General features: G+C 35.1%; 1 protein-coding gene across 1 annotated transcript in view; it reads right to left on the bottom strand.

The window, feature by feature from the left end:
- LOC136028698 (potassium voltage-gated channel protein eag-like) overlaps positions 1–24,134 on the bottom strand; it is a 322,053-nt gene that overhangs the window by 109,824 nt on the left and 188,095 nt on the right.

Raw genomic sequence — 24,134 nt, 5'->3', positions numbered from 1 at the left:
TTACAACTTAGAATTATGTACCCAGAACGCAGAAATGTCGTTAAGAATCGCGTTAAAAGGAGGTTTTCCTTTCTGCCTTTACTGCCGCCCGCCACATCTACTCTACTAAGTATAATTGTAAATGATGGCGGGATGTACCTCGGTGCCGTTTATTACGCCACTTTATCCCTTATTACCCCATATCCTGGAAAAATATAATTGCCTCTTTTTCAGTCTTTGGCAAATCCAAAATCTTCTTTTCAAAATCCATATTCAGACACTATCTTCTATCACTATGCGCAGCAAACTAAATTGAGTTTTGTCTTTGTGGCTATAAAACTGGATTTTCTCATAAAATATACCTGCATCGTAGTTTGTTTCACGAAAGAATCAAACTTCACTTATTGAGTGTGTTCTGAATAATACACAAGTAGCTTAAAATTCTTCTCTTTATGAACATAATCAACAATCTAATGAATATTCATATGCATATATATACTTTTACTGATTGTAAAAAGTTAGAATAAAAGTTAAAATGAGTTACAGTTACTCTGAACAATACGGGGTCCGCCATACCCTCAGGTGTCTTTGTAAATAGTATGTTAAAATGAACCCTTAACAAAAAACATAAAATGCTCGATGCATATAAATGACTTGCTTAGAATACAGTATTTGAATTTCTATTTTCTCATTTAGGATATATAACAATGTAAGCAATTGAAAGAGACAACATTCTGTACGAGAATGTTTCTCTCCTCATTTTCTCTCCTCATTTCACCTCAAAGCTCTGTGGGAAAAAAAGTATTTAATGACACAAAAAAAAAGTATGTTAAACCATCATTAGAAAGTTACTTAACTATTCAAAAAAAAATCGAATGAGCCTTTACCTAACTTTCTAAAATCATCAGTGTTAAAGAATCGTCATAAAAAAGAAGAAAGAAAAGATACAGGTTCTATTCGAAGTACATGAACTACTTCCCAAAGGAATATCTTTCGGTTAGTAGCTTCGATCAAACCGATGAGTCTAGATAGATAGAGAAACAGACGGACTGTATGTAGAAAACCCTGCGTCTCAAAAACTATTTGTTCTTTTTTACTGGCTTTACGACTAATCAGAAGCCAGTCGCGGGAAGCTTGAATTCATGTTCTTTTTACTGCCTTTATTGCTTAGGAGAGCGAATTTTGTTCTAAAAAGTTGGTGCTACTCGTCTTTCCAGAAATGGCGAAAAATTCAAGACAGCTTCTGCGCGCCTATCCCCTCACCACCGTCTTATCCGTTTTTTTCGTTGACTATGTGTGCGTATTTGTTTTTCTCTTTGTTTTTTTTTTGTATTTATTCTTACTCCACCATATTTACTTTATTTATCGTGTGGGTCAAAAATAAAATTAATTAATTAATTAATATAAATTGGCTTACGTAAACACATCATAGGCGCAAATCAGTCTCGTTTTTCGGCTTTAATCATGGTTGTTCAGTTTGAGATTCAATTTATTTTAATTGATTTTGTGGCTTGCACATTTGAAACTAGTAGAAAAAACAATCAGGGTCTCATATTTTCTTCAAAATTCATAAAAAATTTCAATTTACGAAGTTTGCGCAATTATTTTAGATAATTAAAAATAGAACCTTCACTATCGGTCAATCTCTGCCTCTGTCTTACTAACTCTGAAGTAAAGTTTTAATATATAACGTGTCATATTAGTACCCTTTGTGAAAATTGATACCCATGTACATTGATAATATTAGAGAGGGGAGGAAAGAATACTAAATGAACCCAGATCTATGGAAACCTTGCGCATTATATGGTGCACGTACTGTTCAATTTGAAAATAGTCAGTACACTTTAAATTTTTGAAAGATTGCTTTCAAAATCAAAAGATGCGAAAAAGACATTTTCAATTTCAAAGCTTTCATAAGCTATATTTCAGCAAATAAATGAAGTTCCGGTGTATCTTGTAAATGAAAATTATTGTTAAGAAGATTAATTAGCTAACCCTGGGAATAAGCGAAGGTAAAGAGGGTATGTTCGGGAACTTGAAGATCAATCAAATGGACAGCTTCCCTTACTGGGTATTAGAATTAGTGAATACTGTGGTTGCAGCAAAGATTTTAAAAATAGAATAGCGAAGGCCCAAGATGTTTTTTTTTTCTCAGTTGAAATAAGTTTGGATGAATATGAAGGTAAACTTGCGAACCAAGATTGAAATACCATATGGTTCTGAGGCATGGACGCTCCGAAAAACGAAGGAGGAATCACTAGATGTTTTCGGGATGGAGAGGGAGCCTACGTAACTGTGTTGGCCTCAGGTGGCTTGGTGCTGAAACCAGTTGTTAGTAGTAGTAGTAGTAGTATTTTCCACGGGTAATTATAAGGATTTCCTGAAGTTAGCAGTAAAAAGCTTTGAATAACTGGTATAATAAGCAACCTTTGACTTGTCTTTAAAAGATGAATTGTACTAGAACTTGGGAGAAAATCAGAGGGTCGGGGTGTTTCAAACAGTTTTTAACGTGCTACGTGACATCCATCGTCAAGTACGTCTTTTAAGTAATCCGCCTGTGTTTGTTTGAAGTTAGAATCTCTTTCACCATATATTAAAGTTCGTCAAGAAACAAGGCAAGTGCCAAGAAATACACTCAATTTACGCTCTAGGCCTTTTAATACTTGCGTTTGCTGGTAAAAGATGGAGGTTGAAATGCAAATGAAGCCACTTTTCAACACCAAATCAAACTACCGAATGTTTTCAAAGCATCATAATTCCTCGAGATGGCTGTTGTAAGCTAAGAATAACTGGTGTATAAATATATGATTGCAGATAGAGATACCTCGTTTCGCAAAGAAGGTAGCAGACATAAGCGGCACCGCTAAATCGTGGCGATCCCGTGCATATTTTGCGTATGATATTTGCAGAAAAATCTGCTTAAGGTTCCTTTAATAGGCAGGTTCTCAAACTGTTTTGAATGAAAAGGCTAAAACAAGTTCCTTAGATTTAGTGTAAAGTATAATCTCAAAAGGGTGTCCTGAAAAGGCGCTACCTAAAAGATATAGCTAACAAGTTAAAAATAATTCTGGAAGAGTCAAATTTTACAAAGAGGTTAGCCAAACTTCGCATGTGTCATTTTTGGCAAAATTTATTTAAGGTTTCCTCCATATGCACTTCTTTATGATACGTTGTATGGTTCAAGTGCAAGAAACTCCCTTGATTTCATGATTAAGATATCCTCAAAACGATACTCAAAAAAGGTGTTTCCTAAGGATACCTCCTCGTTTTTTTGTAAAGGGAGACAGCAGGCAAAGATTGGTACCAAAATACTGTGGCTCTCGCGTGCAAACCTCGTATTTGACATTTCTGGTATAATATATTTAAAATTTCCTCCAAGTGCTGAATTTTAAGCTGCATTCAATAGTACAGCTAAAAATACTCTTGATTTCGTTAAAAAAATGTACTCAAAAAGGGTATCTGGAAAAGGTTGTTTCTTTCTTAAAAGTTAAAAAGAAAGGCCTATCCCCAAATTCACTTTTATAAAGAAATTGGCAGAGAAGGAACATCCCTCCCTCTACAAACCTCGCATATAATATTTTGGGCAAAATTTATTCAAGTTTTCCTCCATATGCAGTTTTTTCAGTTTTCTAAATGATAGAGCTAAAAAAAAATCTTGATTTCTTTAAAAAGGTATTCTCAAAGGGTATTGCCCGAATTTTCTTTTGTTAAATCGAAGAAGTTTTTAACGTCTTGTTTGTGATAATCCACAGGAATCTTTTTACAATGTATAATAAATAGCTTTCAATATTCTGATTTGTATACAAGTTGTTCTATGGTGTGCCCTTCCTCATCTAAAACTATAGAAAAAAAGCAAATGTTTATAGTGAAACCATGGGTTTCTCTCCTCTGCACAATCGTTGTATAAATGGGAATCTATTAAAAGTGAAAATTATATTTACTTAAACAAAAGAAAAGAAGCTCACTAGACCCCAGGTCCATCACCCACAAAGAAGTATTACAAGTGAATAAACAAATTCATGAATTATAAATTGAACAGATTTTTTCGTTTGCTACTTTAGCTGCAGCCCGTCGACTTCTCACAGTATTGACCTTACTTTGACTTTCGTTCGCAAGGTTATCGCTTGTTTCAGGACAATTATGTAAATCACTACTCTTTGAAGTTTTTACCTGGTCTTTAATTAAACTATTGTAAATTGAATTTATTTTAAAATCCCCTTCATCTCTATTAATACTAATATCCCAACAGATATTTTTTTTTCTATAATTTCCCTTAAACTTTGTAAAAATCCTACTGGCATATCAACAATTTTTGTCTGATCGAATAAAATATTGTAATGAGGAAAACTATACACGTGTTCCGCTATAGTGGAATCAAATGTTTCAGGTTTTTTATTATGTCTTAGCGAGCAATCTATGGTATTTTTGTGTTGCTCTAGCCTATTTTTTAAATTCTGCTGTGTCCTACCTAGATAAAATTTACCACAAGAGCATGGAATTTTGTCTACCCCCTTTTGTATGTGTGTATTTTTTTTGTTTTTTTTTTAGTTGACCCAATTTCTGCTAATATTACAGGTTCCATTAACTTTTTTTCCTTTTTTCAATTATTTGAGAAATCATATTTTAGGGATATACATTTCCTACTCACAAATGATCGAAAAAAATGAAAAAAAAAGTTAATGGAACCTGTAATATTAGAAGAAAATGTGCTATGTTTTAAATTTTTTTTTCTTCTTTTTTTGTCGTTTGTATTTTTTTTTTCCACTGAGAAAGGCTCTCGAACGATGGGTCAAAATATTTGGAATATTTTTATATTTTTAGTTAAAGTGTAGTTTTGTTTTTATTTTTTGCTCACTGCTTTTTCGAAATTAAAACCTGGTTTATCTAGCTTAATTTTTCGTACTGGAGTTTTTCATTCCAAATCGAATGATTCTCCTCCAAGGTTTATACGATCACTCCTTACATAAAACCTTATAAGTTAAAAATGAACAACTCGCGTAACTTACAGCCCTTGTCCTGGGGACTGTAGAGGTTTTTTTCCACCCAGAAGGCATGGCTATTTGATCTTTGGACTATTTTGAACAAAACAGGCATGTCAAAGTTTTGATCTGATGCAGTTGGGGAAATATGGCGTTGGGGGGCTAAATACCGTTTGATCACTTTAGACTCGTTAAAAGGGCACTGGAACTTAGCATTCCCAGTCGAATGAGCTCCCTTCGAAGTTTTTATGGCCATCCCTTCAATATAAATTTCAAAAGTTAACAATGGGAAACTAGCATAACTTATAACCCTTGCCTTAGGGTTTGGGGGGAGGGGGTGACATTCCAAAGATTTAATTACCGGAACTTTCAACTATGCTGAAGAATGGCTATCTCAAAATTTTAATGGGATATGTTTGATGGGTGTAGGGGGCTGGTTGCCTTCAAATTATTTTTATTCTTAAAAATAGCACTGAAACTTTTTATTTCCAATCCTACTTTCAAAGGTTCTACGACAACTCATTTTATAGAAAGTGCCCTGGTAAAAAAAAGAATAATACATTGTGCCTACATCGCTCTTTACTTAGGCAACACTATTGCGCTGCCTTTTGTCACAGAATGGGTGGGAAGAGATCATTAGGAAGGATTTAAAGGAAAGTAGAAGTTGCTCTGAGGGGTAAAGATTGAAGCTTTGTATATATTTGGGTAGAAAAGGAGCGTGCGCGACTCTGTTGGCCTCAGGAGGCTTGGTGTTCCATTGAGGCCTTAGAAGTAGTAGTAGTAGTATTTGCAATGGGACAAAAACGATTAACCCTATGGTTTTTTTTTATACCGTTGAAGACCTCTGTTGTATGCGGGCGAAATATTTGTTTGATTGTTTTTCCTTTTTTTTTTCATACTGGCCATAAACCCTTCGACATTTATTTCTTTTTTATATCTAAGAACATCTTCTTTATTTCTTTTCTAAATGCCAAATCCTTCGAAATTAGTCAAGTGCCTTTTCTCTCTAAGAAATGTTCAATGGAAAAGTGTTTTCATCCTGTTGTAAATCATATTGCCAATCACTTCCAAGAACCTGTTGATACTTTCTTCCTTTTGATTGGAGCGCAAGCGGTTTTAAGACAAAAATTTTTATGAAGAGGCTATTTTTAAGAAAAATAAAAGTGATAAAAGTCGTAAATGACATTTCAATGACAATACATGTCATATAAAATAAGTAAAAGCAAAAAAAGCTAACCTAAAACTTGAAAAGGAACAACTTCATAAATAATAACAGAACTGAGTCTTACAGTTGCCAAGTTCGTCTGAAAAAATTCAGACGAAGAAAAAAGATTATTACTACTACTACTACTACTACTAAACATTCACACCAGCATCAAGCCACCTGAGGCCAAAACAGCTACGCAAGCTCCTCCTCCAACCTAATATATTCAAGGCCTCCCTCTTTACACCCTCCCAGGAAGTTCCCATTTCCTTTAAATCTTTATTTATGACATCCTCCCAACCCAGACAAGGATGACCTGCTTTCCGTGTAGCCCCAAACTGTTGGCCAAAAAGGACAATCTTCGGCAATCTGTAATCTTTCATCCGCAGAGCGTGGCATAGCCATCTCAACCTTTCTTTCATTGTAGCCCTAGAAAGCGGCATTGAACCACGCTCTTCCTACAACCTACTGTTTGAAATACGGTCAGTCTGCCGGGTACCCAGAACAATGCGTAGGCAATTTCTCTTGAAAACATCTAGTAAATTTTCGTCTGCTTTTTGGAGCACCCATGCTTCAGAGCCATATTGACCAGTCCTGTCCTTATTGTACTTTTTGATGATTTAGCGGGAAAAATCCTTTGACTGGAATTTTTGGCTTTTGCTTATAATTATGAATACATAAAGCTTGTCCGGAAAATAATTCTCGTGCGTGTCTAGTCAATGTAGCTTCAATAAAAAAAAATATTGAAAGACTAATTTTATTGTTTGCAAGTTATTATCCCTTGCATTCCAATAATAGGATTAATTTCGAAAGATCAAAACAAATCAAATCAAACAATCAAGACAAAGTTAGAAACCAAGTTATAAACCATATATACATATATGGATAGGTTTATATTAAATTGCTTAGAGAGCAAAAAAAATGTTGATTGCAAAAGTATTTGCATATGTTTTGAAAAGGGATTAAACAATTCAAAAACATTAAAAAAGAAAACAAAATGTTTGAAGTTTAGTAGAAATCATTGCTAGAAATTGGACTTGTGGTAATAATCAAATATCTTTGAATAGATCTTTAGTATGAAAAGATGTTAAAATTGCGTTAAGAGCAACAATTGGTAATTATAAAGATATTCCTATATATTTTAACAAGGGCTTAGAGCAATTCAAAAACGTTTAGAAAGAAAACCAAAAGTTTGAAGCTTAGAAGGAATCGCTATTAGAAAAACCTCATTACCGAATTTCTTTTCTTATAAGTATAAGCAATGTCTTTTAAAGAAACGGAAAAAATCTGGAAAAAAAAAATCAAGTTTAGTTCAGAATCAATAAACCTTGTATGTAAACTGCAAAAATATATACGATGCCAATAGTTTTAATATTTTTATTTAAGCTAGAAAAATATCTGAAAATAAAAACTAGTTTGTTTTTTGTTAGATTAAATCCGCTCGCTAAGTGATTAAGCTTACAAGTTTGAACGCAACCGGTTATATAAGGTCAGCAGGAAGACTATACGCAAATTTACAATTATTACAAATGATGATGCAATATTCTGACAAGGGATTACAACAATTCAAAAACCTTAAAAAAGAAAACCAAAAGTTTCAAGCTTAGTACATTTTGTTGTTAAAAATCGGACTAGCTTCACTAATCAAATATTTTCGAAAAGAGTGTGTAGCATGAAAAGACATTAAATTGTGTAAACAGCAAAAACTGGTAATCGTAAAAATATTTGTATATATTTTAACTAATTCAAAAACCATAAAAAAAGCCTTTTTAAACGCAGCCAGTATAATAATGTCAGCAGGACGGCCCTAAAAACAAAAATTAGCAATTATTACAAATGATGAATCTCTATTTTGACAAGAGATTACAAAAATTCAAAAACCTCAAAAAAGAAAACCAAAAGTTTGAAGCTTTTTAGGCTGCACATTGTTGTTAGAAATCAGACTAGCTACAAGAATCAAATGTCTTTGATTAGACACCAGTGTGAAAAAACATTAAATTGCTTAGAGGCAAAAACTGGTAATTGTAAAAACATTTTATATAATTTAACAAGGGATTACAACAATTCAAAAACCTCAAAAAAGAAAACCAAAAGTTTGAAGCTTTGTAGGCTACATATTGTTGTTAGAAATCAAACTAGCTACAAGTAGAATCAAATGTCTTTGATCAGACGTCAGTGTGAAAAAACATTAAATTGCTTAGAGGCAAAAACTGGTAATTGTTAAAATATTTGTAATTTAATAAGGGATTAGAACAATTCAAAAATCTTAAAAAAGAAAAGCAAAAGTTTGAAGCATAGTAGAAATCGTTGTTAGGGATTGGACTTACTTTTATAATCAAATATCCTTGATAAAATAAAGTAAGAAAAGATATTAAATTGTGTAAAGAGAAAAGACTGGTATTTGCAAAAATATTTGTATTTCTTTTAACAAGGGATTACAAAAATTCGAAAACCAAAAGTTTGAAGCTTATTGGATACCGCTAAAGCTCCTGAATGAGGGCTATATCTTACACATCCTGTCGATTTTTCATATACAGGATGTCCCGAAAGAGAACAGCGAATTTGAGTCTAATATAAATCCATTTTATTTATTTGAAACATACAAAAACAACAATAACAACAACAACAACACACCAGTATCTTCAGGGGATGTTGCAATTATGCGTGAAACGCAACATTGGGCATAGGGCTCTAATACTAGCCCTGCAGGCACTTATTCTGTCCATGAAATTTAGCCCGAGAAAATTTGCCTGATTTTCTATAAAGCGGGAAACACCCCCAAATAGTCATGGAGTTTTAATGAAAATCACACCATCATATTCAGCGTATCAAAAAATCCTAGATTTAAGGTTTCAATCTCCCATCTGCGAAAAAATAAATTATTAGTATCTAAGAATTAACGATGCTTCTTGACTACTAAGGTCCCTGCGTCGGCCCTGCAGTGCATTCATGCAGCGTGATTCGATCTCTGGGTCCCGTATTACCAAGCTAAGTTCAAATCCCCTGCGCCACCACAGGACGCGAAAAAATAAATAAATCTGATTTATAGTAGATTTAAATCTGGCGGTCTTTTTGGGACATCCTGTTTACTGTTTGATATTGGGTAATGGACTGATTTTTTTAGGTGGAGATTTTCAACGAGAAAAATTTTCTGTGGAGATATAAGTTCCCAGGAATTGATTCTCCAAGTGAAATTTTTCATGGCGGGGGGGGGGATTTCTTGGCGTGATTTGAAAGACAGTCCAAAATTAGATGAAAAAAAAACAATTTTTTCAACTGAAAGTAAGGAACAACATTAAAAATTTAAAAGAAGAGAAATCATACAATATATGAGGGGATTGATTCCCCCATAGCATGGCTTTAGAAAGAACCAGAAAAGAATAAAAATAAGTTTTTCCCTGGCCGCTTCGTATGGAAAGGGTAGTCGAAGGAACTTCAGAGGAGGTTCGATTTTTACTAGAATGAGAATTTTTAAGACATGTTATGAAGGCATTTTGGACTACGGCTTTTAAAAGTCAGAGAATGATTTTCGGCTTGGGGGGGGGGCATGGCATTTGCGAAGGGTTTTTTGTTTCTCTTTTTTATTTTTCAAAATTTTTCAAGGTTTCACAAATGATTATTCGTACTGTGTTAGCTTCATAAGGTTAAAGAAAGTTGTGAGCGATGTAATTTTTATTTTGCTAAATAGACTTCTTATTTTTCATTATTTTTTTTTTATTAACCTTGATGACGAACCAAACTCGTGTCCGCACTTGCAAAACAAATGTATTCATAGGCGTACTAATTCAAAAGTTGTCAGAAAAATCATCCTTAATTTTTGACCTCATCTGAGAATACGAATCGAAGGATTAGAGAAGACATAAATTTCTGCTAGTTTTGAAGAATTTATCCAAAAGATTATAAAAAAGTCTCTTCTAATAGATAATCTTGGGGTAAATTGACGAGATCATAATTTGCCCTGGTCTGAAAGAATTTATATTAAATCTTTTGAAAAGAGGTATATAACAGGAGACGGATGCTATGGTTGACCATAGCCATAAACCAAGGTCGTGTACAGCGTGAGTGACCCTAGTCTTGTACAAAATATATATATCGTGCAAGGTCGTGCAAACTGTGCACATGAAAAGTGGGTGTTCTGCACTCTGTATCGATTGTTTTATAACAGAAAAAGCTCAACCTTGTTGGTAAAATGAAGGGTGCCACACAGTATATTACCCTGCTATCATAATAAACAAAAAAGGAACACAATTGCAGGTTCTCTAAACCCTTATTCTAGCAAATACGAGAAGAAGTTTTTCGAGGTGAATAGACTTTCAGCCTTTTTATTTACTAGTCTCATCTGTTTATTCTTTTAAGGGAAAAAGTCTGAATGATAAATCATTTTCACGTCAAATATAATAGAGGCTAGACTGTCCATTGGTCTCCTGTCATGTTTGATTACCTGAGACCAGAGGCACCGAGTCAGCTAAAGTGCTGGACCAGATGGGAGAAACTCATTAATAGAAAATTCAACCTGATTGAAAAAAATGAATTGGAATTCCTCGGGAGAACTAATTTTTGATGATTAGAAGTGGAGATACGGACACGCCGCTTATGTTGACAAATAAATTTTTTAGAGAACTGCTTTTGGTCCAAAACTTAGAGTGAATTGAAAATGATTTTCCTTGTCAGTAACTTTTAGTGAAACTTCAAAGCAGAAGAGTACATCACTCGTGGACAACAAAAGCTTGTATCTATAGCCTTAAAATCGCTCAGAAGAGCAAAAGAACATTCAGATAATTACGGAAAAATTCATAAGCCGATGTTATTAGGGTCAAATAGCTTTTAACCTATGGTGGCTACCATGGTAATTTTTGTACCAAGATTTGTTGGCCAATGTCGACAATGTATATTTGCATCGGAGTAATTTTATCAATGAAATAAATTGGAAAAAAGAGGTTCTTCCCCAACCAATGGGGAAATACATATGCTTCTTATAGGTGAAGTATGATAAAATTTTGGCTATTTTTAGAAACAAAGGAGTTTTGAATATATTCCGCGTATTTTGGAACTGCAAAAGGCTGCTGTTCATTAAGGTAAATGGTGCTGAGTTTTCAGTAGCAGAGGGCTATACAAGAAAGGAAGAAATTGGTTTAACACTACGGAGTTTTAAGTTTTAAAACCTAAGGTAAAAGAGAAAGTGTATAACGCATATTTCGTAATAAAACGTCGTTAATTTTGATATTTCTTAAAAAGGGGAAACAAAAACAAGGACACAAGTATAGAAGTGACACAGAATACAGAAGTAAAAAGCCTCAGAAGTGAGACGAGGAAGATATAGATCCTTAATAAAACGAAAACTTTAAATATGTTGACATACAAAAAACACTGTAACATAGACACAAAAGATAAAAGTAACGTAATAAAGACTTTGAAAGATAGATTTAGCAAAACAAGAATACCATATAGACTCTCTCACTTACTGTCCATTGTCAATTACAAAGGAAATGCACAAGGATATTGCTGACTTAATTATATCAGATGATATGAAGTCAACTCTGAGTGACTTTCGATTTTTCATTTTCTTTGTTGCTTCTTTAATATTACTGGATTTGAATATCAAGAGCATCTCAAGAGCGTAATGCAAGTCATTTTGAAAAATATGATGACCAGGGAGTCGTTGTTGGAGAATAAACGCATCCTTGTTTTTGTTCTTATATTAGATGGCCTATTTGTTCTGTTTGTCTTTGGGGCTCCTGCTAGTGTCCATGGTCGATTTAGCTGCTTCGTAGTAATGTTTATGACGATTTCACATATTGTTTAAAATTCAGCTTCCTCGAGCAAGGATAGATCTTCAAATCTTTAATGTTCCTTCATTGTAAAATCTCCTTTTACTATCCTCTCTAGAGGTTCCTCAGAGCCAAAAACAGGGTTGGGGGGTATTTTTTTGTGACCCATATTTTCAACTTCAGATGAGATTTTCACTACTTTCCATCTGTCTGCTCCTCATGAGGTTGGCACCTTTGGAGGCTCAATTACTATTTACTGCTTATGAGACAATTATTAATCTGGTGCTTTGTCGCTCTATATGGGTGATGTCCACGAGTATTTGTGCAGTTCTCCATGAGAAAACAGACACCCATTAATTATAAGTTCATTCATAAGGGCAAAATCAATCAGAAGCTCTCAATTTTCGTTTGTTTGTTCCAAACCAAGTTGGCAAAGAGCATGTGGTCTTGAGGTTCGGTCATTCCCTACTCCGGAGCTAAAGTCTCTAAGAAAGCACACAACATATAGACTTTATATATCCCAGCCTAAAGCTAGAAGTAATGACCCTTTTTTTCATCAGTGGCTTCATTTGTAGAGACCTAGCAAACAACAAATGGCAATTTATCATGCGTTCCCTTATACCTTATATTTAATATTCTTCGGGAAACAGTTGTCCATTTCTGGAACGATTTTTGACTCTGATTTGACATCATTCTGGAAACTATGGCTTCTGGCATATTTTCTGGTTTGCTCTGTAATAGGGTTTGGTCGGCAGTTAGGTTCCTCATTCATGATCCAGTCCACTCGTTCTTCTGACATTGCTAATAATGCTCAATGGTAATCGGCCACAAGACCGTTATGTTCATAATCACTAAATGGTCTTCACCAAACTAGGTCCAACTGGTCGCCATGACGAAGAAAAGGACTTGGCTTGTTTAACTAAGGTCTCCTACGCTGGATGCTGCTTGGCGTAGAAATATTTCTCGGCCTCCTCTATTCGCTTCGGTCCATGACAAGCGTTTGCACTTTTCTTGGTCTGATGCTTGCCACCGCCAGGAACTCGGATAGACTGTCATATCATCATTTCTTCGGTCGGCCGTGAGGTAGCAGGGACTTCTGTCTTTTTTTCTTTAAACTTCAATTTCAATTCATAATACTACTACTTTTTCTCCTACAACCACTACTGCTGCTGCAATTATTATTAATTTTACTATTACTACTGCTACTACCGATAAGACTACAACTATTAATCCATCTGCTACCACTACTACTACTATTACTAAGAACTCACCACAACACCAAGCCGTCTGAGGCAGACACAGCTACGTAAACTCCTCCTCCCTTCCAATAAATTCGAGCCCTTCCTCTTTATACCCTCCCAGGAAGCTCCCATTTCCTTTTACTCTTTACTTATGACATCTTCCCACCTCAAATACGGACGACCTGCTTTCCGTTTAGCCCTTGACATAAGCTCTAGAAAAGGTCAATATTCGTCAATCTGCCATCATTCATCCGCAAAACTTGCCCCAGCCATCTCTATCTTTCTCTCATTCTAGACCTGGACAGCCCAACTAAACCACACTTTTAGTGTATCCTACTGTTTAAAATACGGCCAGTCAGCCGTGTGCCCAGAACAATCCGTAGGCAATTTCTTTGGAAAATATCTAGCAAATCCTAATCCACTTTTTGAGTGCCCATGCTTCAGAGCAATATTTGACCACTGTCATCACTTTAGTTTCCAAAATTCTAATCTTGTTGTGCAAGCTTTAATTCCTATTCTTAAGATTTTTTTTTTAATTGTGAAAAAATACGTGAAGAACCAGCGCAAAAAGCAAGGTACTAAGGTGAGGGCAATCCCCTCATATACGTGATAATTTCTGTTCATTTTTAGTTTTAAGGTTGTTCCTTACTTTCAGTTGAAAAACTTGTTTTTTAATGTAATTTCTGATTATTTTTTAATTAATGCAGAGAATCCCAGCTCCTTCTCCCATAGAAAACTCTCTTCTTCCACGAAATTTCCTCCATGGGAAGATTCTTCCACGCAAGCAGCCTCACCACGAAAATATCCCCCCCCCCCCGAAAATATCTTTATACTTTCCAATAGCCAATTCTATAAGTAGGCAATAGTAGTATCTCTTCAATGGGTACAAGCAGGCACACATACCATTCCTTTAAGCGGGGTCATATCCTAGTACTTTAAGCGGGCCCATATGCTACTTTGCTATTGGAGACATTAGCTCAGTCAAGCATCTGATATTACGTAATTGTTCCTGGTTAATAAGGACATTTCTGGAACCATTATTATCTGAGTTTTGTTTGCAACTATATTGTTCAATAATTGAAGTAAGCCACCAGTGAAATGATGTCTAACAAACGAAGTTTTGATATGGATTCTAATGTACAATAGGATGAGATCTTATTGTACTCTAATGTTATCGAATCAGTTATTAATTATTGACAATTGATTATGGATACAGCCGGCCAGCTACCATTTTTCATGGTTCTGAGTTTTTCATTTTTCCAGCGTAATTTCATGGTTCTGAGCATACTCGTTTCGTATTACCGGACTGGCTCATGTGTTTGGGTTCCCAATGACCCATCCAGGGTCCATACCCCCTTCAGGTCTCGGTTCTGTATATACTGCTGACAAAATTTTTTGTGAGAACACAAAATTACACAGGAATTTTTTTCTCTAGAATGAATTCATTGATAATGTTGACGTGAGCATTTTAATAAACTTTTTGCACACATAACCACTGAGATAAACACATGATTGTCCATTCAGTATGACGTCTTTGATGAGAAAATTACCCAGAACCTAAAGTACGACGTTTCTTACAAATCTCGCGTTCAAAAGGTATTCCTACAGCGTTATTTGATTATCGAAAGTTGGTTATCGAAAGTAGTTAGTTTATTGTATTTTTCGATAAATATTAATTTTGCACTGGAAGGATAAACACGGGAAGGCTGAAACCATGTTAAACGCCGTGTATTCTAGTCATTCTAACTGGTACTTGAAAACAAACATTCCTTAAATATAAAATTTGTCCCCTGTGTATTTGTCATAAATCGTCTGTTAACTTGTTAATCGTAACAAGTTAATTGTACAGTCAATATTCTCTATTGAAGTTGGATTTCTGGTAAATACTACCAGCGATTCGTTAATAAAATCCTAAGTTTCTTAAGTGGTAAAATATACGCGTTTCATATCACCGTGCTTGCGCATGAGTTTGGGTTCCCGATTACCCATCCAGGGCCCAAACCCCCTTCAGAGCTCCATGCCCCCACCAGGGCTCTGATGCCCCGTAACAGTTAATTGCTTAACCATAACTTGTTAATCGTAACAAGTTAATTGTACTGTCAATTTTCTCTATTGGAGTTGGATTTCTGGTAAATACTGCCAACGATTTGTTTCTGGGCACCTTTTTTGGCATCATACCAAGAATAAGCAAACCGGCTAACGAAACTTCCCAGAATTTTAAGAATGATACAGCTAGTAGGGAATATAAATGACGACCGGGACACTCAAAGAGAAAGCGACCGGGACACAAGGAATGTTCGATTAGCAATCACCATCAACAAAGCACCGGGACACAAATGATGACCGGGACACAGGGAATATAAATGACGACCAGGACACTCAAAGAGAAATTACAGACCGGGACACCGGAACACAAATGACGACCGGGACAAAAATGACGACCGGGACACAGGGAATATAAATGACGACCGCGGCACTCAAAGAGAAATTACAGACTGGGACACCGGGACACAAATGACGACCGGGACACAAGGAAACAACAACAACGGGGACGCCGGGGGGGCACAGGGGGATATATAAATGACGACGGGGACACGGGGAGTGTTCGATTAGCAATCACCATCAACAAAACTCAAGGGCAATCATTAGAATAATGAGGTATAGATCTGAATACAGATTGTTTTTCCCATGGACAATTATATGTTGCATGTTCAAGAGTCGGTAAACCTGACAATCTATTTATATGCACAGACAATGGGACAGCCAAGAATGTTGTATATTCGCAAGTTTTAAGTAGTTATATATATATATATATATATATATATATATATATATATATATATATATATATATATATATATATATATATATATATATATATATATATATATATATATCTATATTCACAGGTGGGACAAAGGGACACAACTACAATGGCGCGTAACTAATATGGTACGTAACGACTTACGCGCGCGGGGGGGGGGGGGCTTAGGGGGTGGGGGGCGAAGTGCCCCCACCAACTAAGTGTTGGGGTGGCCAAAGCCTAAAAAGAAAAAAATATATATAAAAAATAAAAAAATAAATAAAGAAGAAAAAACTAAAAAATAATACAAATTAAAAAAGAGAAGATACTAAAAAAAAATAAAAAATAAAATAACAGAAGAACTGAAAAAAACATCAAAAATCTAAAAAAAAAAGAAAATAAAGACTAAAAAATCAAAAAACTAAAAAAAGAAAAAAATAAAAAGAAAAAACTAATAAAGAAAAAAACTAAAAAACAAAAAAAAATAAGAAAAACTAAAAAATAAAAAAAAATAAAAAAGACAAAAACTAAAGAAAAAGAAAGAAAAAATAAAAAACTTTTGAATAATAAGTATTCAAAAAATTTGTGGCTCTTTCAATTTTATTAAATTGTTTAAAATGTAAAAAACTGGGAATTGCACAAATATTTCAAAATATTTTGACAACAGATTAAAGTAATTCGAAAACCTCAAAACAGATACCCAAAATATTGAGGTTTAATATAAATTGTTGAGCTTTAGCATGCTTGGCACGTAAAGATTTTTCCAAGTGTCAATGCTAGAATGAACATTGACAAATTGAAAAACATTGAAAAAGATAGAATGTCACCAAAAAGCAAAACCAGGCTTGCGGTTCAAAGAGAAAGGGCCAGATTAGGAATGAAAAAAAGTAAAAAAACAAGGTGTGCCGAGGAATCACCAGAGCAATGCGTAACCAGACTATATGTGTTTGTTTGTCATATGACGCATATACCGTCTGAAAAATAAAGAAGAAAAAGAAAACTAAAAAAAGAAAAAAAGAAAAAAAAGAAAAAAAGAAAAAAGAAAAAAACTTAAAAAGAAAAAAAAATAAAAAGCTAAAAAAGCCTAAAAACTAAAAAAAAGAAAAAAAGGAAATTAAAAAAAGCTAAAAAAAGGTAAAACACTTAAAAGAAAAAAGCTAAAAAAACTAAAAAAGCTAAAAAAACTAAAAATGCTAAAAAAAGAAAAAACCTAAAAAGAAAAAAACTAAAAAAAAAATTACAGACTGGGACACCGGGACACAAATGACGACCGGGACACAGGGACACAACTACAACGGGGACGCCGGGGGGCACAGGAGATGTTCGATTAGCAATCACCATCAACAAAGCTCAATGGCAATCATTAGAATAATGAGGTATAAAATACGGATTGTGTTTCCCATGGATAATTATATGTTGAATGTCCAAGAGTCGGTAAACCTGACAATCTATTTGTATGCACAGACAATGGGACAGCGAAGAATGTTGTATATTCGCAAGTTTTACGTAGTTAAAAACATATATATATATATATATATATATATATATATATATATATATATATATATATATATATATATATATATATATATATATATATATATATATATATATATATATTCACAGGTGGGACGCAGGGACACAACTACAATGGCGCGTAACTAATATGGCGCGTAACGACTTACGCGCGCGGGGGGGCTTGGTGGGGGGGGGCGAAGCGCCCCCACCAGCCAAGTGTTGGGTTGGCGCGACGCGCCACCCCAACAGCTAGTGATTACATAAAACCAGATACTCGACAGACCCGATGTCTTCAATAGCACTTTAGGATATGGGCCCACTTAAAGCAATGGGATATGGGCCCACTTAAAGTAATAGGATACGGGCCCGCTTGTACCCATTGAAAGGACACTATCAGAAATATACAAAGTTCATGATTTACAGCCCTTCCCGGAGGTTGTTGGGGGTCAGGTCATCCTCAAAGACATAGTTACTTGATCTTTTTATCATGCTGAAGAAAATGGTCATCTCAAAATTTTGATCGGACAATTTTGGGTAATAAGGTAGGGGTGGGAGGGGAGTAGCTGCATTCCAATATTTTTCACTTAAAGTTTTTCACTTTGCTTCTATGATCAGAAATCAAAAGCACTTTTTGATTTCTGATATGAGCCTTCTTCCAAATTGTAGGGTCATTGGTTTGATCGAACAAAAAAACAACAACAAAGAAATAAACACGCATCCGTGATCTTTCTTCTAGTGAAAACTCAAAAATTCCACATTTTTGTATATAGGAGCTGGAAACCTCCACAGTAGAATTTTCTGAAATCCTGAATCTTATTGTGCGATTTTTATTATGATCCCTTAATTTCCCCATATTCCAAAAATTAGGCAAATTTTCTCAGGACTAAAACTTTTGAAGGGTAACATTAAACTTCATCCATTTTATGTATTTTGAATAAGCATCCGAATTAGATTCTTGTGATGTATCCATTAGTATCAAGAATCTGTTTCTTCCAGTGTCGGTTTCTATTGAGCAGCATCGCTCGTTATTTACAGTTTGTTACTACGGACCGTCTGACAATAGATTTACCAAAAATAACTTTATGACTTGAAATCAGAAATACATAAATTTGTTTGTCTTTGCTGTAAAATTGTAATAGCCAAAACAAAACAACTCCTGTTGTTGACAACAGTAATAAACGTATTGTATTATTAATCGTAAGCTTATTAAATAGTTCCAAAAAAAGTCGCTACTGCAACCTCTAGGGCCATTTTTCCACTTCATAATTCAAAGAAAATGATTAGTTATCGATTCCGATAAGTGGCGTAAAAGCGATGTATTGAAGAGGGGGTGAACCTCTCCTATAAGTACTAATTTTTGTTCGTTTTCAATTTTGATGTTACTTCTCACTTTCAGTTGAAAAAATATTAAAAAAAAATTTAACATCGATGGTTTTTAAATAATGCCAGGAAATCTGGCTCCCCTTTCATAGAAAATTCCTTACCGTTATGTATAATCCATTCATATAAAGTTCTTCCCACGAAAAATGCCCCCAGGCCAGATAAATTCCCTAAGGCAATTCAATTCTCCACGTAAAAATTATTAAGTGTATGAAGGGGATTACCCCTTCCACATCACTCTCACTCATTGCGCTCAGGAAAAAAGCTTCCTATTGTTTTGTTGGAACGACTCTTGCGTTTCAGGAATTATTCTTGAAGAGTTGGGACAAAATTAAAACTTTAGCGTGAAGAGTGAGGTGTTGGGAATCATTCCCCAGCCTCCTATGAAGGGGACAATCCCTTTCATACACGTAATAATCTCTGTTCGTTTTAAGTTTTAATGTTGCTCTTTACTCTCAGTATAATATTTTTAATTTAATTTTCAATAGTTTTTAAATGATGCATAGAAATCTGGCACCACCTCCATGGAGAAATCACCCTCCCCACGGAGATATTCTCTAGACAATTAAATTTCGGTGAAAATTTACCCCGGATTATTACAATTAACAACTTCGCACGCAAAATTGAGACGGAAAAGAGAAAGCAAAACATTCAAGAGAATTTTTTTATAGGAATTATGGCACATTCTCTCTCCTGTGGTGGCGCAGTGGGTTTAACCTTAGCTTGGTAATACGGGACCCAGAGATCGAATCATACTGCAGGAATGCACTGCAGGGCCGACGCAGGGACCTTAGTAGTCAAGAAGCGTCGTTAATCCGATACAATACAATATGGCACATTCTCCCAGTTCATAATCTCCGCTAATAAGCTCACCCCCTGTAAATTTCCATCTCCATAGAAAATTTCCCTGTGGAAAAACCCCCAGAAGAACTTTCACCCTCCCCGATTTAAGATTTATACATACTTCATAATAACAGATATTATGTGTGAAAATGAAAAATTATTATGACTTAAACACCGTTACCCTGGGGCTGTAGCGGGCATGTTATAAACAAAGGCATAGTTATTGGGCCTTTCAACTATGATGAGCAAAATTGCTATCTCAAAATTTTGATCGGGCAGCTTTGAGAAAAGGGGGCGGAGGAGGGGGCCCGATTGCCCTCTAATATTTTTGGTCACTTAAAAAGGGCACTAGAACTTTTAATTTCCGTTTGAACGAGACCTCTCATGATAGTCTAGGACCACTGGGTCGATACAATCACCCTTGAGAAAAAAAAAACAACAAATAAACATACAACCGTGATCTTTCTTCTGGCAAAAAATTCAAAATTCCATATTTTTACAGATAGGAGCTTGAAACCACTACAGTAGGATTCTATAATACACTGAATCTGGTGGGGTGACTTTAGTTAAGATTCTAATACTTTTAGGGGCGTTTCCCCCTTTCTTCGAAAATCAGGCAAATTTTTAGCCGTGTCGTGTCGCTCTATTTAGCCGTGTCGCTCCTTACTTACATTTCGTTAAAAACGAACCGTTTGAACTCTGGTTTTGGACTCAAAGAGATTTCAAGAGCCTGAATGACTTTACTCTTAAGAACTAAATGTTTTGCCACTTCCAAAATTTTTTGAAAAGAAAAGATTCTTTTTTAATAAAACGAAGCCTTAAAAATCGTTTTTTCCTCGCAACCAGAAAAATTTAATCCCCTTAAAACTAAACATGTAAGTGTTAATACTTTCATTCTTTGCAGTTAAAAACTTAATTTTTGTAGTAACAAATATTTGAACTACTTTATTGAATTATTACTAATAATATTTCTAAGTAGGGAAAACTGGATATTTTTTCTACCAAAGTTCGGTATCTCTATTGTATTTGGCATTTCAGGTTATTAAAATACATTATAAAGTAAGTTTTGATATTTTAAAGCCTTTATTTGTATCTGCTTATCATTTTGAGACCACAAAGTCAATGTGCTTAATGGCTTTCCCAAACACAAAATTAAATCCAGGGGAAAGAACTGTAATCCTTTAAGAGAATAGCCAAAGGAGGAAAATCTTAGTTTTCGCAACGTGAGTAGTTATATTTCCGGTTTTCAGACGCGATTCAAGTGTCTCCTAACAGAGAAAAAGCGAGAGAGAGAGAGAGAGGGGGGGGGAGAGGGAGAGAGGGAGAGAGAAAGAGAGAGTAAAATACAAAAAAGGATAAAGAAATAAATAAAGAGAGAGAAAGTAAATTATAGAACATCAGGAGAACGAGAGAAAAATTAAGAGAGAGAGAGAGAGAGAGAGAGAGAGAGAGAGAGAGAGAGAGAGAGAGAGAGAGAGAGAGAGAGAGAGAGAGAGAGAGGAGAGAGAGAGAGAGAGAGAGAGAGAGAGAGAGAGAGAGAGGGGCTGCAAGTTACAAATTTTAACAGATGTTTACATATAGTAATAGCTATCGGGAAGTGTAGAGACGTTTTTAGGTGGACTTCCTGACAAGGGGTTGGGGGAGAAGATTCAAGATTTAGTTTAAAGAGTGAGGTATTGACGAGGGTGCGGACCCCCTCCTATAGGTAATAATTGTATTTAAAAATAGTCGTATAGTTGTATTAAAATTTTCTAGTTGTGTTTTTTAGCAACCAAAAATCGGAGGGCAACTAGGCCTCCTCCCCCACCCCTTTTTTCAAAATATATTGATCAAATCAATGAAAACCCCATTTAGCCAAAGAAAATATAAATAATATGTAACTTTCGTTTTAAAGATTCATGTGCAGTGAGGCAAAATCAAACATGCATTAATTCAAAAGCATTCAGAAGTTAAATAAAGAAAACAAATCTTTTTTTAACTGCAAATAAAGAGCAATATTAAAACTTAAAACAAACAGAAATTATAACGTATGTGAAAGGGGTTGTCCCCTACTCAACACCTCATTCTTCACGTTAATTTCTTTTTATCGAACAGTTCGTGGTAACGAACTGTAGTAAGGAGCGACCCGGCTCAATAGTAACCAAAACTCTAAAAAATGGAATTTTGATACCAATAGCTAAATTAAAAGAATCGCATTTTAATGCTGATTTTAAATATATAAGTTTCATCAAGTTTAGTCTTACCCATCAAAAACTACGAGCCTGAGAAAATTTGCGTTATTTTAGAAAATAGGAAACACCCCCTAAAAGTCATAGAATCTTAACGAAAATCACACCATCAGATTCAGCGTATCAGAGAACCCTATTGTAGAAGTTTCAAGCTTCTATCTACAAAAACGTGGAATTTTGCATTTTTTGCCAGAAGGCAGATCACGGATGCGTGTTTATTTGTTTTTTGTTTTTTTGTTGTTTATTTTTCCAGGGGTGATCGTATCGACCCAGTTGCCCTAGAATGTTGCAAGAGGGCTCATTCTAACGGAAATGAAAAGTTCTAGTGTCCTTTTTAAGTGACCAAAAAAATTGGAGGGCACCTAGGCCCCCTCCCACGCTAATTATTTTCCCAAAGTCAACGGATCAAAATTCTGAGATAGCCATGTTATTCAGCGTAGTCGAAAAACCTTATAACTATGTCTATGGGGACGACTTACTCCCCCAGAGTCCCCGTGGGAGGGGCAACAAGTTACAAACTTTGACCAGTGCTTACATGTAGTAATGGTTATAGGGAAGTGTACAGGCGTTTTCAGGAGGATTTGCTTGGTTGGGGGGAAGGGTTGAGAAGAGAGGGATATGCTGGGGGAACTTTCCATCGAGAATTTGTCATGGGAGAAGAAAATTTCCATGAAGGGAGAGGAGGATTTACTAGCATTATTTAAAAAAAAAGAATTAAAAATAAATATGAAAAAGTTTTTTCAGCTGGAAGTAAGGAACAGCATTGAAACTTAAAACAAACAGAAATTATTACCCATATGAGGGGCTCACCTCCTTCTAATACCTCGCTCTTTACGCTAAAGTATTTTTAGTAATTTCAGCTATTTATTCTACGGCTTTTGTGATTCAGGGGTCATTCTTAATGGATTGGGACAAAATTTAAGCTTTAGTGCAAAGAGCGAGGTACTGACGAGGGGGCGAACCCCCTCATATATGTAATAAAAACATGAGAATATAAAAGTTCTTTGCGTAAGCTAATTTATAAGTTACGTAAATCTTTTACTAATAAAAAGATTCGTAAAAAATTAAAACTTCTAGTTGTCTTTTTAATTAACCAAAAAATCGGGGGGCAACTAGGCTTCCTCCCCCGCTCATTTTTTCTCAAAATCATTCGATCAAAATTATGAGAAAGCCATTTTAGCCAAAAAAAAAAAAAAAAAAAAAAAAAAAAAAAAAAAAATGGAAATTTCATTTTGATTATTCCTCTGCGGAGAGCCAAAATCAAATCTTGCATTGATTCAAAAACGTTCAGAAATTTAAAAAAAAACAAGTTTTTTTAACTGTAAGTAAGGAGCGACATTAAAACTTAAAACGAACAGAAATTACTTCGTATATGAAAGAGGCTGCTTCCTCATCAACGCCCCGCTCTTTACGCTAAAGTTTTTTACTGTTTTAAAAAGAAGAATTGAGAGAAAGAGTCAAACTTTAGCGTCAAGAGTGGAGCGTTGATGAGGAAGCAGCCTCTTTCATATACGAAGTAATTTCTGTTCGTTTTAAGTTTTAATGTCGCTCCTTACTTTCAGTTAAAAAACTTGTTTTTTTATTTAATTGTTTTAAAAAGTAGAGTTGTGAGAAAGAGTCAAACTTTAGCGTAAAGAGCGAGGTTTTGAGGAGGGGACAACCCTTTTCATATACGTAATAATTTCTGTTTGTTTTACGTTTTAATGTCGCTCCTTTCTTGCAGTTGAAAAAACTTGTTTTTTATTTATTTATTTTTTTCAGGGATTATCGTATCAAACTAATAGTCTCAGGTTTCAGTCAAATGGGAATTTAAAGTTCTATTAACCCTTTTAAGTGGACGAAAAGTTTGAAGGCCAACTGCTCACGCCTATGCCCTCTTTTCCATAAGGACATCCAATTAAAATTTGGAGATAGCCAATTAGTTCAATATAGTTCGAAGGTCCAGTAACTACGCCTTCTGGGTTGACCTGAACCCCCATAGCCCTCGGGGAAAGGGATGTATGTGAAATTTGCCTATTGTTTAGACATAGAATTTGTTTTTGGGAGAAGACAGAAATTTTTTGGAGGGGGGAATTTTCTGCGGGGGGATTTTCCTCACAGATGAATTTTCATGGGAAGTAAATTTTCCTTGGGAATTTTCCAGAGTAAGTCTTACGCGAGGGGGGGGGGAGAGGTAGACTTTCGAAGGCCC

This window comes from Artemia franciscana, chromosome 7, assembly GCF_032884065.1.
Source record: "Artemia franciscana chromosome 7, ASM3288406v1, whole genome shotgun sequence".
Classification (NCBI taxonomy): domain Eukaryota; kingdom Metazoa; phylum Arthropoda; class Branchiopoda; order Anostraca; family Artemiidae; genus Artemia; species Artemia franciscana.
This window is presented reverse-complemented; position numbering and strand designations above follow the sequence as displayed.